General features: G+C 37.8%; 1 protein-coding gene across 3 annotated transcripts in view; it reads left to right on the top strand.

Moving 5' to 3' along the window:
* The window catches only part of Sntg1 (syntrophin gamma 1), a 647,228-nt gene that overhangs the window by 427,262 nt on the left and 199,264 nt on the right, over positions 1-20,702 (top strand). The window lies entirely within an intron of this gene.

The following is a 20,702-nucleotide window of genomic DNA, read 5'->3' on the forward strand; positions in this document are numbered from 1 at the left end:
ATTGTATGTTAATATTTTATCCTTCTACATTGGTAAATGTGTTTATCAACTTTAGAAGATTCCTGGTGATCTCTATGGTGTTTTAGATATATAAAACTTTGGGTTTTTTCTTTTCCTATTTGTATTCCCCTTATTTCCTTTCCTTGAGTACCGCTCTAAGACTTCAAGCATGACATTGAACAAAAGTTAAGAGAGTAGATATTCTTCTTTTGTTGCTGATTTTGGTGGAGATGTTTCAAGTTTTTCTCTGTTTAGGATGTCTGTGGGCTTGTTGTCCATTGCCTTTATTATGTTGAGATATGTTTCATGTATCTGTAGATTGTGCAAATTTGTCATGAGGCGATATTGTTAAGCTTGTGCACTCTGTAGTCCCTGCTATTGTTAGTATGCAGTTTTAGTCAGTTGTGTTCTGAGAGAATGCAGAATATTATTTCAGTTTTTATGTTTCTGTTGAGGCATGCTTTGGTCCTAATTTGTGACCCATTTTGAAGTTCAGGGGATATTAAATAAATGTTTTAGTGCCTGTATATAATGTGCTGTATATGTTATATTCAGTTAATTGATGTTATTTCACTAAGATGATTTGTTTTCATGAGAGTGTCATTGAAGACAACAGTATTACTGTATTATAGCCAATTTGTGGTTTTAGATCTAACGTTTTTTACAAAGTCAAGTGTGCTGTGTTTGCTGTGTATATATTTAAAACTTTAATATTCTCTTGGTGGATTTTTCCCCTAATGTGGTGGTCCTCAAGATTCCTAATGCTCCAACCTTTTAATACGGTTCCTCACCGTGGTGACCCCAGCCACAAAATTATTTTCATTACTACTTTGTAGCTGAAAATTTGCTACTATTATGAACCTACCCGATATGCAGGATATCCAGTATGTGACTCATGTGAAAGGGTCATTGGATCCAAAGGCATGGCAACCCACAGCCCGAGACCCACTGATCCAGTGTGTATAAAGTGACCCTTTTTACCCCTTCCAACCAGTTTTTTTTTTTTATTTTGTTTTATTTGTTTTTTAGGTTTTGAAATATTTCTATAATATCTTCTTCTTACTTAGTTTCCTTTTCTCTGAATTTTTTTCATACTTTTACCTTAAGGTTGTGGAAGTTTTTGATGTGGTATTACTTTTGGAGGCATCTAAAAGATGGCCCCATCTTTTGGTCTTTAGTTGTTTTTTTTTTTTTTTTTTTTTTTTTTTTTTTAAATTGGGCAATTCTGACTTGATAGTAAGAGGTATTAGTACACAATTTATATTAATTTGAATCATTTGTTTCTGTGATGTTGATGGTTTCTCAGACTTCTGTCTATTATATGTTTCAGCATTGTAAAATAATTTATTTATTCTCTGACCATTTAGGCTTTTTGTTTGTTTGTTTGTTTTGTCTTGTTTTTGTCTTTGTCTTTGTTTTGTTTGTTTTTGTTTTTGTTTATTTGAGGCACCATTTCTCTGGGTAACAGCCCTGGCTCTTCTACAGTTTAGTATGTATACCAGGCTGGTCTTAAAATCCCAGAGTTCCATCTGCGTCTGCCTCCTGGAGTACTGAAATTAAAGGCATGCACCTCCACCACCTGGCCCATTTAAGTGTTTTTATCCTTGTTTTCAGACCAAATATTGTCAAAGTCTGTTAAAGTCCGCTGCCAATGTATTTCTCTGCTTTGGCAGGATTTGGGGGTTCAGGATCAGAATGTGGAATCCTTGTTCGCTTTATCTCTTGGGTTGTGTAATGGTGGATCCAGCAATTAATCAGGACTGAAAGAAGAGGAGAGGGGAGCCTTCTCTAGGACTAGGGACTGGCTACACTGTTGCTAAGGATGGAAACTTAAATTGGTCACTTTTTTCCTTCGATAAGGTGGCTTCCAGCCAAAACTGCAGGAGGTTGTAAAGGGAGCTCTTAATCTGAGATTAGCTCCTGTGCCTATATTTATGTTATATACCAGGATTTGTGGTATCATCTGGAGTAAAGGCTATCTGAGGTTACAAATCTGCCTTGAGCCTGGCTCCTTTATGAGGCATCTGGTGGTCCACAAAGGTATTGATTGCCATAAACTTTCTAAAATTGTTTTAGAAGTTCTAAAACAATTTAACTTTAAAATTGTTTGAATCAAATCAGGATTTAGATACACAGACACTAATTCGTCTGAACAGCTGTACATCTTCAATAAGATCTCATAGGAAATTTGTTCAAATGGAGTGGGTAAATGCTCAGAAAGTGAAGTTTCACATCATGTTAGATTTTAGAGAGATGCAGCCATGCACACATAATGGAGTTGTCAGAGGTTGGAAGCAATCCTGGGGTGAATCACAGTGCAAATATTGTAATATACCAGATTATCTTTCAGAGAGCTCTCATACCTACTGAATTCCCCGAAAACAATGGCTCTTGAAATCATGTCAGAGGCTGGAAGCATTTCTGGGGGTACATCACAATAGACACCTAGCAAAATACCTTATCAGCTTCCATAAAGCCCACCTCATAAATGAGCTCTTTTTAAAATAATGTCTCCTGACAAAGTATTTCTTTGATTATCTTCTGTGGAGCTAGCATGGTAGTCATAAATTGCTTTAACCTGTTTTGTTACTATTTTATAATATAATAAGGACTTTATTATTTGAAGTTTTTGTATCTCCACAAATTTTAATGGATAGTTTTGTTGTTTATAATAATCTTGCTGCCAACACAAATCATCGATTTTTGTCTTTTAAAACTTGAAATAAACCCTATATCAAACAGAGGGCTAATATCCAGAATATATAAAGAACTCAAGAAGTTAAAAAACAACAAATCAATTATTCCAATTAAAAAAATGGAGTACAGAGCTAAACAGAGAATTCTCAAAAGAAGAATATAGAATGGTAGAGAAACACTTAATGCTAAACTTCCTTAGTCATAAGGGAAATGCAAATCAAAATGACCCTGAGATTTCACCTTACACCCATCAGAATGGCTAAGATCAAAACCTCAAGTGACAACACATGCTGGAGAGGTTGTAGAGAAAGGGGAACCCTCCTCCATTGCTGGTGGGAATGTAAACTTGTACAACCACTTTGGAAATCAATCTGGCTCTTTCTCAGACAATTAGGAACAGCGCTTCCTCAAGATCCAACTATACCACTCCTAGGCATATATCTAAAAGATGCTCAAGTACACAACATTTGGTCCCTCAACTGAGGAATGGATACAGAAATTGTGGAACATTTACACAATGGAATACTACTTTAATTAAAAACAAGGAAATCAAAATTTAATGGCAAATGGTGGGATCTAGAAAAGATCATCCTGAGTAAAGTATCCCAGAGGCAGAAAGACACACATGGTATATACTCACTTATAAGTGGATATTAGACATACAATATAGGATAAACATACTAAAATCTGTACGCCTAAAGAAGCTGAGCAAGTAGGAGGACCCTGGGTAGGAGGATCAATCCTCACTCAGAAAGACAAATAGGATGGACATTGGAGGAAGGAGAAAACAGGAAGCAGGACAGGAGCCTACCACAGAGGACCTCTGAAAGACTCTACCCAGCAGTGTATCAAAGAAAATGCTGAGACTCAAAAATGCTGAGACTCAAAGACCAAACTTTGGGCATAGTACTGTGAATCTTAGGAAAGAAGGGGGAGTTAGTAAGACCTGGAGAGGACAGGAGCTCCAGAAGAAGAACAACAGAACCAAAAATATCTGGACACAGGGGTCTGTTCTGAGACTGGTGCTCCAACCAAGGACCATTCATGGATATTACCTAGAACCCATGCTCAGATGTAGCCCATGGCTACTCAGTATCTGAGTGGGTTCCCTAGTAAGGAGAACATGGACTGTCTCTGACATGAACTCAGTGGATGGCTCTTTGATCACCTCCCCCTGAGTGGGGAGCAGCCTTTCCAGGCCATAGAAGAGGACAATTCAGCCAATCCTGATGAGACCTGATAAGCTAGGGTCAGATGGAAGGGGAGGAAGACCTCCCCTATTAGTGGACTTGGAGAGGGGCATGGGAAAAGATGAGAGAGAGTGGGATGGGGAGGAAATTAGAGAGGGGTCTGCAGCTGGGATACAAAATGAATAAACTGTAATTAAATCTATAAAAAGTAAAAATTTAGTTAAAAAAACTTGAAGTAAATCTTTCTGGCTTAAAATATCTCTAACCCATAACCATTGTTATTCTTATGGACTTAACTTTATAAACACTTTGGTATTTTTCCTTTGATGTTTTTAACAAGCCTCTTTAGTTTGTGTTTTTTTAATTTAATTTTATTTTTATTAATTACAATTTATTTACTTTGTATCCCAGCTATAGTCCCCTCTCCCATCCCCTCCCAATCCTACCCTCCCTCCCTCTTCTCTTATGTTTCTCTCCCAGTCCAGTGATAGGGGAGGTATGTCTCCCTTTCCATATGATCCTAGTCTATCAGGTTTCATCAGGACTGGCTTCATTGTCTTCCTCTGTGAACTGTTAAGGGTCCCTTGTCAGGTGGAGGTGATCAAAGAGTCAGTCTGTCCCTCAGTTGAGGAATGGATATAGAAATTGTGGTACATTTACACAATGGAATACTACTCAGCAATTAAAAACAAGGAAATCATGAAATTTGCAGGCAAATGGTGGGAACTAGAAAAGATCATCCTGAGTGAGGTGTCCCAGAAGCAGAAAGACACACATGGTATATACTCACTTGTAAGTGAATATTAGACATATAATATAGGATAAACATACTAAAATCTGTACACCTAAGGAAGCTAATCAAGAAGGAGGACCCTGGGTAAGATGCTCAATCTTCATTCAGAAAGGCAAAAGGGGCGGACATCGGAAGAGGAAGAAAACGGGACAGGACAGGAACCTACCACAGAGGGTCTCTGATAGACTCTACCCAGCAGTGTATCAAAACATATGCTGTGGCTCATAGCCAAACTTTGGGCAGAATGCAGGGAATCTTATGAAAGAAGGGGAGATAGAAAGACCTGGAGGGGACAAGAGCTCCACAGGAGAGCAACAGAATCAAAAAATCTGGGCATAGGGATCTTTTGAGAGACTGATACTCCAACCAAGGATCATGATGAAGATAACCTAGAACCCCTGCACAGATGTAGCCCATGGCAGATCAGTGTCCAAGAGGGTTCCTAAAAACGGGAACAGGGACTGTCTCTGACATGAGCTCATAATTGGTGTTTTTAATCTTTCAACTCTAATTTACTGGGAGAAGTGTCTGTCTGCTCCATATATTTGGACATCTGTATGCCTTTTGTACATGGATGATCATGTCATTTACTAGATCTAGGAACCCACCTCTCATCACTCCTTCAATGTTCGGATTACCGAAATAGCCCAACTTCTTATGTGTCTGTCTGGGATCCAAATTCAGATCACTATGCATGTGTGGGAGGTGCCTTACTGAGTGGGGCATCTCTTTAGTTTTAATTCTACCTACTCTTAAAGAACAAACGATTAGCCTTGAAATGATGCAGACTGCCCTCTAATTTCAGCCTCTGAAGAGGGTAGATTTATGACCTTCTCTGAATTATTGCCCTCTAAATTTGGTTGTAACGAGTAAAAGGTGATAGCACATCTAAATTCTTGGTTGATTGTGACAAAAGTATGCTACTGCATTGCGTTTATGACTCCCACAGGAGACTTCTTTTTGCCCTATCCCATTGTTTTAACTATCCTTCTGCTCTTCTAAGTTCTACAACCTCATTTGAGGTTATAAATATTTTGTAACATAACAAATTAAATATTGATCTGTAGATTTGGTTCACCTCTTAAGTTGTTCAATGCTTCTCTTGGATGAACTCTTTAAGCTGAATAACTAGTCTTACTGAATGAAGTCACAAAAAACATCACCTTGGAGAAATGTTAATGAATAAGTGTGCATTCAGATGCAATTAAGATTTATCATTATTGTGCAGCAATCAAACTACATGTGGCACTAAAAAACATGGAGAAGCCTAGGGATGTTGCCCAGATCACACTTAAAATATTTCACATTGTTTGTGTACAAATTAATTTTAATCTGTAATATCTATTTACTTAAAATTTAATCACGTAATTGTTCCCTTCCTTCTGTTACCTCCAGTCACTCCTATGTACTGCCTACCTCCACGTTCAGATGTTCTCCTTTCTTTTTGCCATTGTTGTTACACACACAATAATATATATATACATATACATATATATATGTATATATATATATGCCAGTTGATGAGTCCATTCAGAATAGACTGCATGTGTATGTTTTTAGGGCTGACCACTTGGTATTTGATAATCAATCAAGGAACATATCTCCTGGGAAGACAATGTCTTCCTCTCTTAGAATTGTTAATTACCTGTATCTTTTCATCAGAGGAGGAGCCCTGTGAGATTTTTCTCATGTCTGTTAGGACTATGCAATATATATGAACTTCTATGTAGTACATGAAATTTTAGGTAAATAACACTGATTCCTTATTCCTTTCATGCATCTTTATTGTTACTTACTCCTCCTCTGTCATTGCCCTGTATTAAATTTTGTCCCCCTTACTAAGAAGCTTTTCTGGTTTCTTAGTTATAAGCTTATGGTCTCTAGAACTGGAGCAAAGAATCACCTATAACAGACAACATGGAATTCTTGTGTTTCTGGTATCTCACTCAATAAAATAGTTCCTAGTTCTTTCCAGCTGAATAGAATTCAATTGTGTATATCTATTACAGTTTCATTATCTATTCATCAGTTGAAGACTATTTAGGTTTTTTCCATTCCTAGCTATTGTGAATGTAGCAGCGATATAGAGGTCTTTTTACCTCCTTTGTTAGGCTTATTCCTGAATGAAATTTTGAGGTCATTGTGAGTGGGAATATCACCATGGTCTTTTTCTCAGCAGGTTTGTTGTGGGATATAGAGTGAACACTCATTTTTTTAATTGATTGCATATTCTACCTAATTCTTTGACAATTTGTTTATGTTTTCTTTCTGGTGAAAATTTGGGGATCTCTTAGATATGGTATCATATAATTTGCAAATACGGATTATGTGACTTTCTTTTCCTGTTCCTTTAATTTTTTTTCTCCTGTCTTTTTTGCAACCGGTTGTGTTTCAGGCATTTTATTTAAAAAATAGAGAAAATAATGGACAAGCTGTCTTATTCTTGAGTTCAGTAGGGTTATTCTGAGATTTTCTCCATTTATTATAATGTTGATAATACAGGGTCACATATAGGCTTTATTCTGATGAGGTGTGTTTCCTAAGACCTTCTTTGTGAAAGTATGCTAAAGTTTGTCAAAACATAAAATTAAAACAACAACAGCATATTCAGATGGTCATGTGGTTGTTGTCTTTAGGCTCGTTTATATGCTTTATTATATTTCTTAATGTTTGTATGTTGAATTATTCATGTATCTCTTGGATAAATCCAACTTGATTATGGTGGAGGAATTTTTTTTTATATGTACCTATACTTGGTTTGCAAGTGTTTTATTGAGGGGTTTTGTATCTATTTACATTCAGTAGGAATACTGACCAATAGTCAGTTTCTCTCTGTCTCTCTGTCTCTCTGTCTCTCTGTCTCTGTCTCTCTCTCTCTCTCTCTCTCTGTGTGTGTGTGTGTGTGTGTGATTATGAGAGAGACAGATACACACAGAGATTATCTGGCCTTAGTATTAAAGTAATATTGTCTTCATAGAAGGAGTGTGTCAGTTTCTATATTTTAAATAATTTAAGAATTGTTGGCTATAGTTCTTTGAAAATCTGATAGAATCTCCTGTGAATACATTTTTTCCAATGTCTTTAATTTTTTAGGGAGAAAATTTTTTATATTGTTTTAATTTCATTTTTTTCCATAATTTTATTTTTCTCATTAGTTACATTTTGTTAATTCTGTATCCCAGATGTATCCCTCATTCCCTCCCCAATCCCACCCTCCCTCCCTCATCTCCTCCCTGCCCCTTTCCAAGTCTACTAATAGGGGAGGACCTCCTCCCCTTTCATATGACTCGCTTTTGTTAGGTATTTTCCGGACTGGCTGCAAAGTCCTCCTCTGTGGCCTAACAGTACTGCTCCTCCCTTGGGAGGTGGGGAGGTCAAAGAGCCAGTCATTGAGTTCATGTTAGAAATAGTCCTTGTTCCCCTTACTATGGGAAACCAATTGCTTACTGAGCTATCACGGTCACATCCGAGCAGAGGTTCTAGGTTTTATCCTCTCATGGACTTTGGTTGAGTGTCCATCTCAGACAAGACCCTGTGCCCAGATACGTTTGGTCCTTGTGGAGCTCCTATCCTTTCCACATCAAACTCCCCTTCTTTCATATGATTCCCTGCACTCTGCCGAAGGTTTGGTTGTGAGTCTTAGTATGTATTTTGGAGCACTGCTAGGTAGACTCTTTCAGATGCTTTCTGCGGTAGACTCCTGTCATACGTTCAATGCACATCCCATTTGTCTTTCTAAATGAGGATAGATCATCATACCCCATGTCTGCTTTCTTGATTATCTTCTTTAGGTGTATAGATTTCATTATGTTTATCCTATCTTTTAGGTCTATATAAGCGAGTATATTCCATGTTTGTCTTTCTCCTTCTGGGATACTTCACTCAGAATGATCTTTTCTAGATCCCACCATTTGCCTGCAAATTTCATGATTTCCTCCTTTTTGATTGCTGAGTAGTATTCCATTGTGTAAAAATACCACAATTTCTGTATCCATTCCTCCGTTGATGGACATCTGGGTTGTTTCCAGGTTCTGGCTATTACAAATAAAGCTGCTACAAACATGGTTGAGCAAATGTCCTTATTGTGTACTTGAGCAAATTTTGGGTATATGCCTAGCAGTGGTATAGCTGGGTCTTGAGGAAGCGCTATTCCTAATTGTCTGAGAAAGCGCCAGATTGACTTCCAATTATGTAGACATTTTCTTCATTTAATATTGATGGTTTGGATGAATTTAAGTTTTATTCAATGAGTTTAGATTTTCTAGTTTAATGTAAATATTTTAAAATTATTTCTACATAACATTCTAAATATCTGTGCTGCTTGTTATAATATTTTCTCATTCTCTTTTGATTCTGTTACTTTAGGTCCTCTCCTTCTTTTGTTTAGTTGTGCCAGGGGTCCGTCTGTCCACCTTGTTTATCTGTCATTGCAAGGACAACTACTTAGACTTGATTATTTTTCTACTGTTTTTTTTTTTGTTTGTTTGTTTGTAGTTCTATAACTTATGCTCTGGATTTTATTTGTTGTTGTCAATTGGATTTCAACCTGTTTTGTTCTTTTTTTCTCACATCCTTAATTTGCAACATTATCTTATTTGTATTTTTTTTAATGTAGTAGCTTAGAGCTTTAAATTTTCTTTATAAGACTGCTTTTAATGCGCAACAGAGATTTATGTTGTAAAATCATATTTTTTTGTTTTGAGGGAGGTCTGAAGTTTTGAAGGGGTATAGGCAGAACAGGGTTCAAGAAATTTTCTGCGAATTGATTGGACTAGATCTCAGCCCAGAGTACCATGTTTCATCATGGCCTGCATATGTGACTCAGGCAGCTGAAGTTGTATAGAAAGAAGTCAGAGTGCAGGTATCCTATCTGTGTTCCTGTGACATGTGTTGGCTATTAACCCAGACAGGAAACATGGCTGAAATCAGCAGTGAGTCCCAAAGGAATGGAGAAGTGTTGAGAAAGATATGTGAAGCCTGTGGCATGGAAGGGCTCTCAGCACAGGAAGATTAGAATGGATGAGGGAGTGAAAGAGCTGGTAGCCTTTCTGAGCCTGTGCTGTGAATGGAAGCTGTAGGGGAGGCATCTGGTAGAAAGCAATCCTTTATGATACAGAAGTTTCAGTGAAACGGGACTGACTGAGAAGGAGAGCTGAGGCCAGAGGTGGAAGAACCAGAGATATCCTAGTGAGACCAAAAATAGAGTAGGGGAAGGAGGACATAGGTCTTATTATGAAAAGTTTATATGACACAAATAAAGAATGATGTCCTATAGTCCGTATTGTTCTGGAGATGAACAGGTCCCACTGCAAGAGGGGAAGAATGTGAAAATAAGGTCAATGTGATTCATGTAAATGTTCCTAGCGTGATGACCTCATACATCAAATATTGAAACATTTAGTAAGAATGTTCATTTCTATTAAGAACGTGTTTGTGGCTACCACGTATAGAAAACTTCAGCATTAGATTTTGTATTGCAGATAGACACATTTTCTTTTTTTCCAGATATGTTTAATGTGGTCTTTCAGGATAGAAGAGAAAACCACTATGTCCCCTGGGTAGCAGGTGGAAATAGAAATATGAATTTCAGGCATTTAAAAGAACATGACTCATGAGGCATGGTCAAAGGGACAGGCTGATTTATATGATTACATCTTTTAATATTTTTCCTAATGTATGATTTTTCGGTTTATCTAATTATTTTGAATTTCAAATGCCATGATGTCTTGAGTTTGCTTAATATTGTATAATTCACAGGAGAGTCAAGAGATATTATTTTAGATTTATTCACATCATTATTTGGAAGTATGTACATGGTATTGCTTTTGCTGCATAATTGATGAGGTTGAAGACAATGTGGTTTGTTTTTTAAGGTCTAGACAACTTTAAACAGATTGGCTGGCACTAAAATTCCAGCTATAAAAAATTCATTAAGTTGAATGAAAATAAAACTTACAGCATATGGGAATTTGTGGGATTCATGTAATAGGCTATGCTTTAGCATGAAATGATAGATTACTAGTTTTCTGAGGAAAGAACCCAAAAGGAATAATGCAGCCTGTCTGTGAAGACATATCTTTATATTACATTCTTGTTACTGACTGAATTTTTGTTAAATTATCTGGGAAGTTGAGTTAAATGCCTTACTTTTATTAGAAGGAATGTTATTTTTTTTTTTAACCAGGGCTCAGTTCTAAATAAGATTGTTCACTCAAAAATCACACGAAGACCATTATAATTTAACAAAACTTCAAATTTATACTCTGAAAACTAAAATTAAAAATAATCAAGTTAAAAGTTAAAAAACTGGATCAGAGATCTAAAATACTAAAGGATATGCTCCTTCTATAAGTTAAAAATATAAATATTGTTTAATAGCAGTGTTCTTTAGGTTATGTGCATTTCGACTTATGTTAAAATCCTGTTTTTCAGAAAAAAATAATAAAATGTATGAGACTTACAATAACCAAAATTAGCATAAAATGAATAGAAGGAGTGGGAAGATTTACAGTGTCCTGCTTGAAAACTTGCTATGGCTACATGCTAGCCCCAACAGTCTGGCTTTCTGACAAGTATACATATAAAGCACATGAAGAGTCATGCAATAAGCTCCCTCTGGCAATCATTTGCTTTTCACCAAAAACACTGAGATAAATAGGGAAATAATCATTTCCTCCTCAAACGGTGTTGGGACAATTGGGCAGACATGTAAAATTAAAAAGCTTGAACACCTACTTCCACACTATCTAGAAAACTTTATTCAAACTGAATTAAGTTGTAAATGTAACAACAATGTCTATATGACTCTCAGACTAAATCTTAGCCATAACAGAGAAAAAATAGTTAAATTGTCCATCATCAAAATCGAAAAAGAGTTTTGCTTCAAAGGACACTGAAAACAAATGAAAAGATGATACACACAGTGAGTATACAGTCACTAGCCCTGCTATGTGACTTGTGTCCAGAAGACATAAGGACTTATTGTAACCAACTAATAAAACTGGCAACCAGATATTGGTAAAAATAATAGTAATGACCTTTTTTCAGTAGAAGTTATATAGGTAAGAAGATGTGATCCAGGAAACATTAACTGAAGCCAAGGCAGATGCTGCCTTGCTCTATTGCAGTGGCTCCCACGAGAACTTTAGACAATGGCAAGGACAAGGCTGTGCTGAAGATGCAGTCTTTGACACTCTAAAGGGAAAGCTGGTCCCTCACTGCCTTGGGAAGCAGTTTGATTTATCAAACATGCACTTTGGTATGTAGCAAAGAGAAATGATTGCACATGTACATTCAAAATTTCATACACACACTCATAGCATAACATTCATTAAACTGAAGAGGAGAAACAACTTAAGCACAGGTCTTTAGAAAAAATGGATACATAAACAATGGAAAACCTGCAGTAGACACGGACTTTCTTACGGACCAATACACGTAGTTTATCAATATTAGCTGTTCTTCAGTAAACATATGCCTAATTCATTCTGACAATATTCTGTATGGACTGTGCCTGAATCTCATTTTTCTACCCTTACTACAACGACTTCATTTTTCCAGCCAGGTTCAGGGTGACAACGTATCTCCAAACAGAGAAGACCATTCATCTGAGTCTTACATGAGCAATCCTCCCTAAACCCTAAGAGGTTCCTTAAACCTCTTGACTAGTGAACAATTATCAGACCCTTAGCCCTACAGAAGACCTTTCTCTCTCTGGTTGGGATGGATTGAATGCCCCGTATGGGTAATTCCCTTGCAGCCTTTCTGCATCTCATAATGACCTCCATTCATTAAAATATTTTTATGGTTTTGGCATCTTTGTCAAAAATCAAGTATCCGTAGGTGTGTGGGTTTATTTCTGGGTCTTCTACTTGGTTCCATTGATCCACCATTCTGTTTCTATGCCAGTACCATGCAGTATTTATTACTATTGTTCTGTAGACAGCTTGAGATCAGGGATGGAGATACCTCCAGACAATCTGTTGTTGCACAGGATGGTTTTGGCAATTCTGGGTTATTTGTTTTTCATGTGATATAGAGAATTGTTCTTTCAAGGTTTGTAAAGAATTGTGTTGGTATTTTGGTGGGAATTGCATTAAATCTGTAGATTGCTTTTGGCAGAATAACCATTTTTAATATGTTAATCCTGCTGATCCATGAACACGGGAAATCTTTCCATCTTCTGATATCTTCTTCAATTTTTTTCATCAGAGACTTGAAGTTTTTCTCAAACAGGTCTTTCACTTGCTTGGTTAGAGTCACACCGAGGTACTTTATTTTATTAGTGGCTGTTGTGAAGACTGTTGTTTCCCTAATTTCTTTCTTGGCCCTTTTGTCTTTGGTATATAGGAGGGCTTCTGAGTTATTTTTATTTTAATTTTTTGAGTTCATTTTGTATCCAGCCACTTTGCTGAAGGTGTTTATCAGCTGAAGGAGTTCTCTGGTAGAATATTTGGGGTCGCTCATGTATACTACCATATCATCTGCAAATTGTGATACTTTGACTTCTTCCTTTCTGTCCAATTTGTATCCCCTTGATCTCCTTTAGTTGTCTTATTGCTCTAGCTAGGATTTCAAGTTCTATGTTGAAGAATAACAGAGAAAGTGGGCAGCCTTGCCTTGTCCCTCATTTCAATGGGATTGATTTAAATTTTTCTACGTTTAGTTTGATGATGGCTACAGGCTTACTGTATCTCGTCTTTACTATATTGAGGTATGTGCCTTGTATCCCTGACCTCTCCAAGACATTAAACATAAATGGATGCTGGATTATGTGAAATGGTTTTTGGCATCTGAGGACATGATCATGTGTTTTTTCTCCTTCAAAAAAGACAGCATCTTCAACAAATGATGCTGGTCTAACTGGATGTCTACATGTAGAAAAATGGAAATAGATCCATATTTATCACCCTGCACAAAACTAAAGTCAAAGTAGATCAAGGACCTCAACATAAAACCAGATACCCTAAATCAATTGGAAAAAAAAAGTGGGGAACAGCCTAGAACTCATTGGCACAGGAGACAACTTCCTGAACAGAACACCAACAGCACAGGCTCTAAGAGCAACAATCAATAAATGGGACCTCATGAAACTGAAAAGTTTCTGTAAAGCAAAGGATACCGTCATCAAAACAAAATGACTGCCTACAGATTGGGAAAGAATCTTCACTAACCCTTTATCTGACAGAGGACTAATATCCAGTATATACAAAGAACTAAAGAAGCTGAAAAGCAGCAATCCAAGTAATCCAACTAAAAAATGGGGAACAGAGCTAAACAGAGAATTCTCGACAGAGGAATATCGAATGGCAGAAAAACACTTAAAGAAATGCTCATCCTCATTAGCCATCAGGGAAATGCAAATCGAAACAACCCTGAGATATCACCTTACACCCAATCAGAATGGCCAAGATGAAAAACTCAGTGATAACACATGCTGAAGAGGTTGTGGAGGAAGGGGAACCCTCCTCCACTGCTGGTGGGAATGTAAACTGGTACAACCACTCTGGAAATCTATCTGGTGCTTTCTAAGACAATTAGGAATAGTGTTTCCTCAAGACCCAGCTATCCCACTGCTAGGTATATACCCAAAGTTTGCTCAAGTACACAAAAGGGATACTTGTTCAACCATGTTTATAGCAGCTTTATTTGTAATAGCCAGAACCTGGAAACAACCCAGATGTCCATCAGTGGAGGAATGGGTACAGAAATTGTGGTATTTTTACACAATGGAATACTACTCAGTAATCAAAAAGGAGGAAATCATGAAATTTGCAGGCAAATGGTGGGATCTAGAAAAGATCATTCTGAGTGAAATATCCCAGAAGGAAAAAGAAAAATACGGTATATACTCACTTATATAGACCTATAAGATATGATAAACATAATGAAATCTATACACCTAAAAAAGATAATCAAGAGAGCAGACATGGGGTAAGATGATCAATCCTCGTTTAGAAAGACAGATGGGATGTGCATTGAACGTATGACAGGAGTCTACTGAGCGCATCTGAAAGACTCTAACTAGCAGTGTTTTCAAAGCAAAGACTCATGACCAAACCTTTGGCAGAGTACAGGGAATCATAAGAAAGAAGGGGAGTTAGTCTGATGGGGAAAGGATAGGAGCTCCACAAGGACGAAATATATCTGGGCACAGGGTCTTTTCTGAGACTGACATTCAACCAAGGACCATGTATGGATATAACCTAGAACCTCCACTCAGATGTAGCCTGTGGTAGCTCAGTAACCAATTGGTTTCTCAAAGTGAGGGGAACAAGGACTATTTCTAACAGGAACTCAATGACTGGCTCTTTGGCCTCCCCACCCCCAAGGGAGGAGCAGTCCTGTTAGGTCACAGAGGAGGGCTTTGCAGCCAGTCCTGAAGATACCTGATAAAACAGGATCAGATGAATGGGGAGGAGGTCCCCCCCATCAGTGGACTTGCAAAGGGACACAATGGAGATGAGGGAGGGAGAGAGGGACTGGGAGGGAATGAGGGATCAGGACACGGCTGGGATACAGAGTTAATAAAATGTAACTGATAAGTAAAAAATAAAATTAAATTAAAAAAAAGAAAATTCAAACCCACTCACATGTTATACACACATTTACGTACATATATATGGTACATAAGTGTGTGTGTGTTCAGGAGTACAAGAATATCTTCTGTGTTGCAGAAATAGAGAAATCAACACTGCCTGGTTGATCAGTGACAGAGCTTTGCCACAGCACCTGTGACACGCATGATGTGAATAAACATGCTTTCAACTACATTCTGTGTGTTCTCTGCCCTGTGGTCTGAGCAAGGGGGGGGGACATAATTACAGGGAGAGCAATTTGGAATATGAATATCTACAGTGTACCCAAGCAAGAAGATATTTCTCTTTTGTGCTTCCTACCTGATGCCTAAAGTAAGCAAATTAAATGTGCTCTTTAGAATGCAGGTAATTTACTTGTCCTAGCTCTCCTAACTCCTGCCTTTCTTAACAGTAACTGAAGAGACACAATAGAGGAGTAACAGCTGGAGTATGTGTGTGTGTGTCTGTGTGTGTGTGTGTGTGTGTATGGGTGTGGGCTGTGTGTATGTGTGTATGCATAGATGCTGATGTTTTAAAAAGCATCCGAATAAGTGCTGTTGTTGGAGCGCTTGCTACCACTTTATGGTGCCCTCAAAACTACCCTTCTTGTCAGAAGTTTGCATATGATTTGAGTTTATCCTAAATATTCACCAAAACAGAAAGGAAGTCAGACTTGGAGAACAAACCATGTGTCACTCAAGAAACTTTTAATTGGCCTGGTGAACTTCTAGATGTAATTAAAAATGGTGTTGGGCTGTGTAATATTTGTTACTAGCCCTAAGGTTATCATGGCGGTATTATTTAACCCCTGATCACAAATAATGTGACACAGACACTGTTGGATTTTATAATTACCTTATTTACCTGGAGCCAGTCCAATATTTCACGTATGCTATCTCAATATCCTCATCATCCATCTCCCAGCCCCCAACAATGCCATCCACCTTAGTCCTCCTCATCTGGTCTACCTTTCATCCATAAACCCATAGTACTTGTTTGTATTCTTCATCTGGGCCTCTTCACACCATTTTATCATATTGCAGTCATTCCTCTCAGCCCATGTGTTGTTTTTCTCCACACTAACACATCATGGTGTCCTCCTTCCTCCTCTCTTCCCCTTTTGTCTGTTTCCCATGATTCCCTCTGAAGTCCTAAAACCTTAACCATATCTACCCCATTATGCCCTGCCAGGTATCGGCTGTTTAATGAACCAATCAGATGTAATGACTTAGGCATGTTTACCAAATGAGAGTAGGTGTGACTAGATCTTGAAGGTCAGCATTAGAAAAACCCCAATTTGCTTCATGTTCCTATGAAAGGAGCAAAGGTCACTGCATAAATGACCCTGTGCTATAGATCAAGTCTGTGAAAATTAGGTGATTCGTTTAATTATTTAAACACATTTTCGCTGGTGGGAATTTTAATTTTAAGATAGCTAATAACCATTGTCTGAACTACTGATTTTTTTCAGTAACTTGGGAGAAATCACGTACTTAATTTTTTCTGAAATGAGTTAAGCAAGTTATTCCTAACTTCAAGATCTTCAGTTTGTTTCATGGCTGGTTTTTCAATAGCAATTTGTCTACCTGCCTTGGATGAACAAATATTATAAATTACTGATCACTATCTCAGGTCTGTAATGGTTGAACTCTTTATGTGTGAAGTTAAATGTAAAAATTTATAATTATTAGTTTAATATTTACTGTCAATTATAAGATTTCCTGTGCCCAGATATATTTGCTCCTTGTGGAGCTCCTGTCCTCTCCAGCTCTTACTAACTCCCCATTCTTTCATGATTCTCTGAACTCTGCCCAAGGTTTGGTTATGAGTCTCAGCATCTGCTTTGATACACTGCTAGGTAGAGTCTTTCAGGGGCCCTCTATGGTAGGCTCCTGCCCTGTTTCTTGTTTTCTCCTACTTCCAATGTCCATCCCATTTGTCTTTCTAAGTGAGGATTGATTATCTTACCCAGGGTCCTCCTTGTTTAGTTTCTTTAGATATACAAATTTTAGTATGTTTATCCCATCTTTTAGGTCTAGTGTCTACTTATAAGTAAGTATATACCATGTGTGCATTTGTGCTTCTGAGATACCTCACTCAGGATGATCTTTTCTATTTCACACCATTTGCCTGCAAATTTCATCATTTCCTTGTTTTTAATTGCTGAGTAGTATTCCAATGTGTAAATGTACCACAATTTTTGTATTTATTCCTCAACTGTGGGACATCTGGATTGTTTCCAGGTTCTGGCTATTACAAATAGAGCTGCTATGAACATGGTTGAAAAAATGTCCTTGTGTACTTGAGCATCTTTCAGATATATGCCTAGGAGTGGTATAGCTGGATCTTGAGGGAGCACTATTCCTAATTTTCTGAGAAAGTGCCAGATTGGTTTCCAAAGTGTTTGTACAAGTTTACTCTCCAACCAAGGACCATGAATGGATATAACATAGAACCCCTGCTCAGATGTAGCCCATGGCAGCTCAGTATCTGAGTGGGTTTCCCTAGTAAGGGGAACAGGGACTGTCTCTGACATGAACTCAGTGGCTGGCTCTTTGACCTCCCCCCACCCCTGAGGCAGGAACAGCCTTGCTAGGCCACAGAGGAAGACAATGCAGCCAGCCCTGATGAGACCTGATAAACTAGGGTCAGATGGAAGGGGAGGAAGACCACCCTATGAGTGGACTTAGAGAAGGACAGGGAGGAAATAAGGGAGGGTGCATAGGATTGGGAGAGAATGAGGGAGTGGGACACAGCTGGGATACAAAGTGGATAAATTGTAATTAATATTAAAAAATAAAAATTACATTCCCCCCAGCAGATTGGCCTGCTCTTTGATCACCTCCCCTTGAGGGGGGAGCAGCCTTACCAGGCCACAGTAGAGGACAATGCAGCCACTTTTGATGTGAACTGATAGACTAAGATCAGAAAGGAGAGGAGAACCTCCCCTATCAGTGGACTTGGGGAGTGGCATGCATGCAGAAAGGGGAGGGAGGGTGGGATCGGGAGGGGAGGAGGGAGGGGCTTATGGGGGATACAAAATGAATAAAGTGTAATTAATAAAATAAAAAAAATTAAAAATAGATTTCCTTTGCAGAGTTATGTGTATGTTTTAATAATCATCAAGTTTCTATCTCTACCACATCATTTCTAAATTTTAATTCTTTTTTCTAAATTTTATTTTATTTATTTATTCTTTTATTTTTACAATTTATTAACTTTGTATTCCTGTTGCAGCCCCCTCCCTCATCTCCTCCCAGTCCTACCTACCCATCCTCTACTTCCCCTATACTCCTCCTTAGTGTCCACTGATAGCGGAGGTCCTCCTCTCCTACTATCTGACCCTAGCCTATCAGGTCTCTTCAGGACTGGCTGCATCATCTTCCTCTGTGGCCTGGCAAGGCTGCATACCCCCTCGGGGGGGGGGGTGATCAAAGAGGCAGGCACTGAGTTCATATCAGAGATAGTCCCTGTTCCCCTTACTAGGGGAGGAGTCAAAACAAAATTGTTCTTGTGTATTACCAACTAATGACCTATGTGCACATTTGAAAATGGTGACTCATAGGCTTAAATAATTTGCTAAACATGGAATCATGGCTACTGGAACCATGAACACAGTCTCTAAATTCATTATCAACCTTGTTTTCAATGTTCTTCCTCTCTAATGAAGACTTTAATTAGAAATAATGAAATATTAATTGATTTTAACAGACTGATATTGAATTATTCAAGAGGAATTTTAATAAATATTTAGTTTATTTTAATTACATTTTGAATATATAATGATGTGTTCAACTCAATTTTATTGGTTTGTATTGTCATGTTATAGGAATTTCCAAGGTATATTATATGACACTTCATGCTCTAATTATTGTGATGACAAAGACTATAGCAGTAAGCTTATTTATATAATAGCGTTTATAATGTTATTAAAATAAATAGTATAGTATGTTTTATATTTCTAGTTCATATACTCATGATACACATACATATGTTTACATAATTATATTTAAATATTTGAAAACATGACCTAAAGACAAGTTATGAGACTGAAATACATTTGTTTTGTTTTGCTGGGGAGGGAGGGGGTTGGGGTGTGTGGTTTTTTTGAAAGAGGGTTTTTCTGTGTAGCCTGGGCTGTCCTCGACTCACTTTGTAGACTAGGTAGCCTTGAATTCACAGAGATCTGCCTACCTCTGCCTCCAAGAGTGCTTGGAATATAGATGTGTGCCATTGCACCTAGCAAAAATGAATATTTTTAAGTGGATGAAATTGCTTAACATAGAAAAAATTTATATTACACAATCCTATTTATTTGCTCTTATTATTTTAATTAATACGTAGTAATCTTCATTAAAAGATTTGTATTTCAAAATTAACAAAATAAAAGTTAATAATTTTTCATTTATAGTGTAATGATTTTGTTCTTAAGCCATTATTTTTTATTTGTGAAAAGCTGTGTTTGAGTAAAAAGTGAAAAGAATTTGAGAATTTGGCTAAAGTGATGAGTTTTTATCCTGACCTTTTAAAAACATTGTTTATTTATTACAATTTATTCACTTTGTATCCCAGCTGTAGCCCCCTCCCTCATTCCCTCCCAATCCCACCCTCCCTTCCTCATCTCCTCCCATGCCCCTTCCCCAGACCATTGATAATGGAGGTCCTCCTCCCCTTCCATCTGACCCTAGTCTATCAGGTCTCATCAGGACTGTTTTTCATAGTCTTCCTATATGGCCTGTCAAGGCTGCCCCACCAGGGTAAGTGATCAAAGAGCCAGCCACTGAGTTCACGTCAGAGACAGCCCTGTTCCATTACTAGGGAACCCACTTGGACACTGAGCTTCCATGGGTTACATCTGAGCAGGGGCTCTAGGTTATCTCCTTGCCAGGTCCTTGGTTGGAGTATCAGTCTCAGAAAAGACCCATGGGCCTAGATTGTTTGGTTCTGTTGCTCTCCTTGTGGAGCTCCTGTCCCCTCCAGGTCTTTCTCTTTCCCCTATTTCATAAGATTCCCTGCCCAAAGTCTGGTTATGAGCTTCAGTACCCTGCTGGGTATAGTCTTCCAGAGGGCCTCTGTGGTAGGCTCTTGTCCTGTTCCCTCTTTTTGCTCTCTTCTGATATCTATCCCATTTGTCTTTCTGAATGAGGTTTGAGCATCTTACCCAGGGTCCTCCTCCTTGCTTAGCTGCTTTAAGTGTAGAAATCAGATTTTAGTATATTTATCCTATATTATGTGTCTAATATCCACTTATAAGTGGGTATATACAATGTGTATCTTTCTGCTTCTGGGATACCTCATACAGGATGATCTTTTCTAGTTCCCACCATTTCATGATTTTCTTTTTTTAATTTACACAATGGAATACTACTCATCAATTATCCTGACCTTTAAAGAATAGTAAAAGTGACTGAAAATACATATTCTTAAATATTCTGTTACTTGTAA

This window comes from Meriones unguiculatus, chromosome 6 (assembly GCF_030254825.1).
Source record: "Meriones unguiculatus strain TT.TT164.6M chromosome 6, Bangor_MerUng_6.1, whole genome shotgun sequence".
NCBI lineage: Eukaryota > Metazoa > Chordata > Mammalia > Rodentia > Muridae > Meriones > Meriones unguiculatus.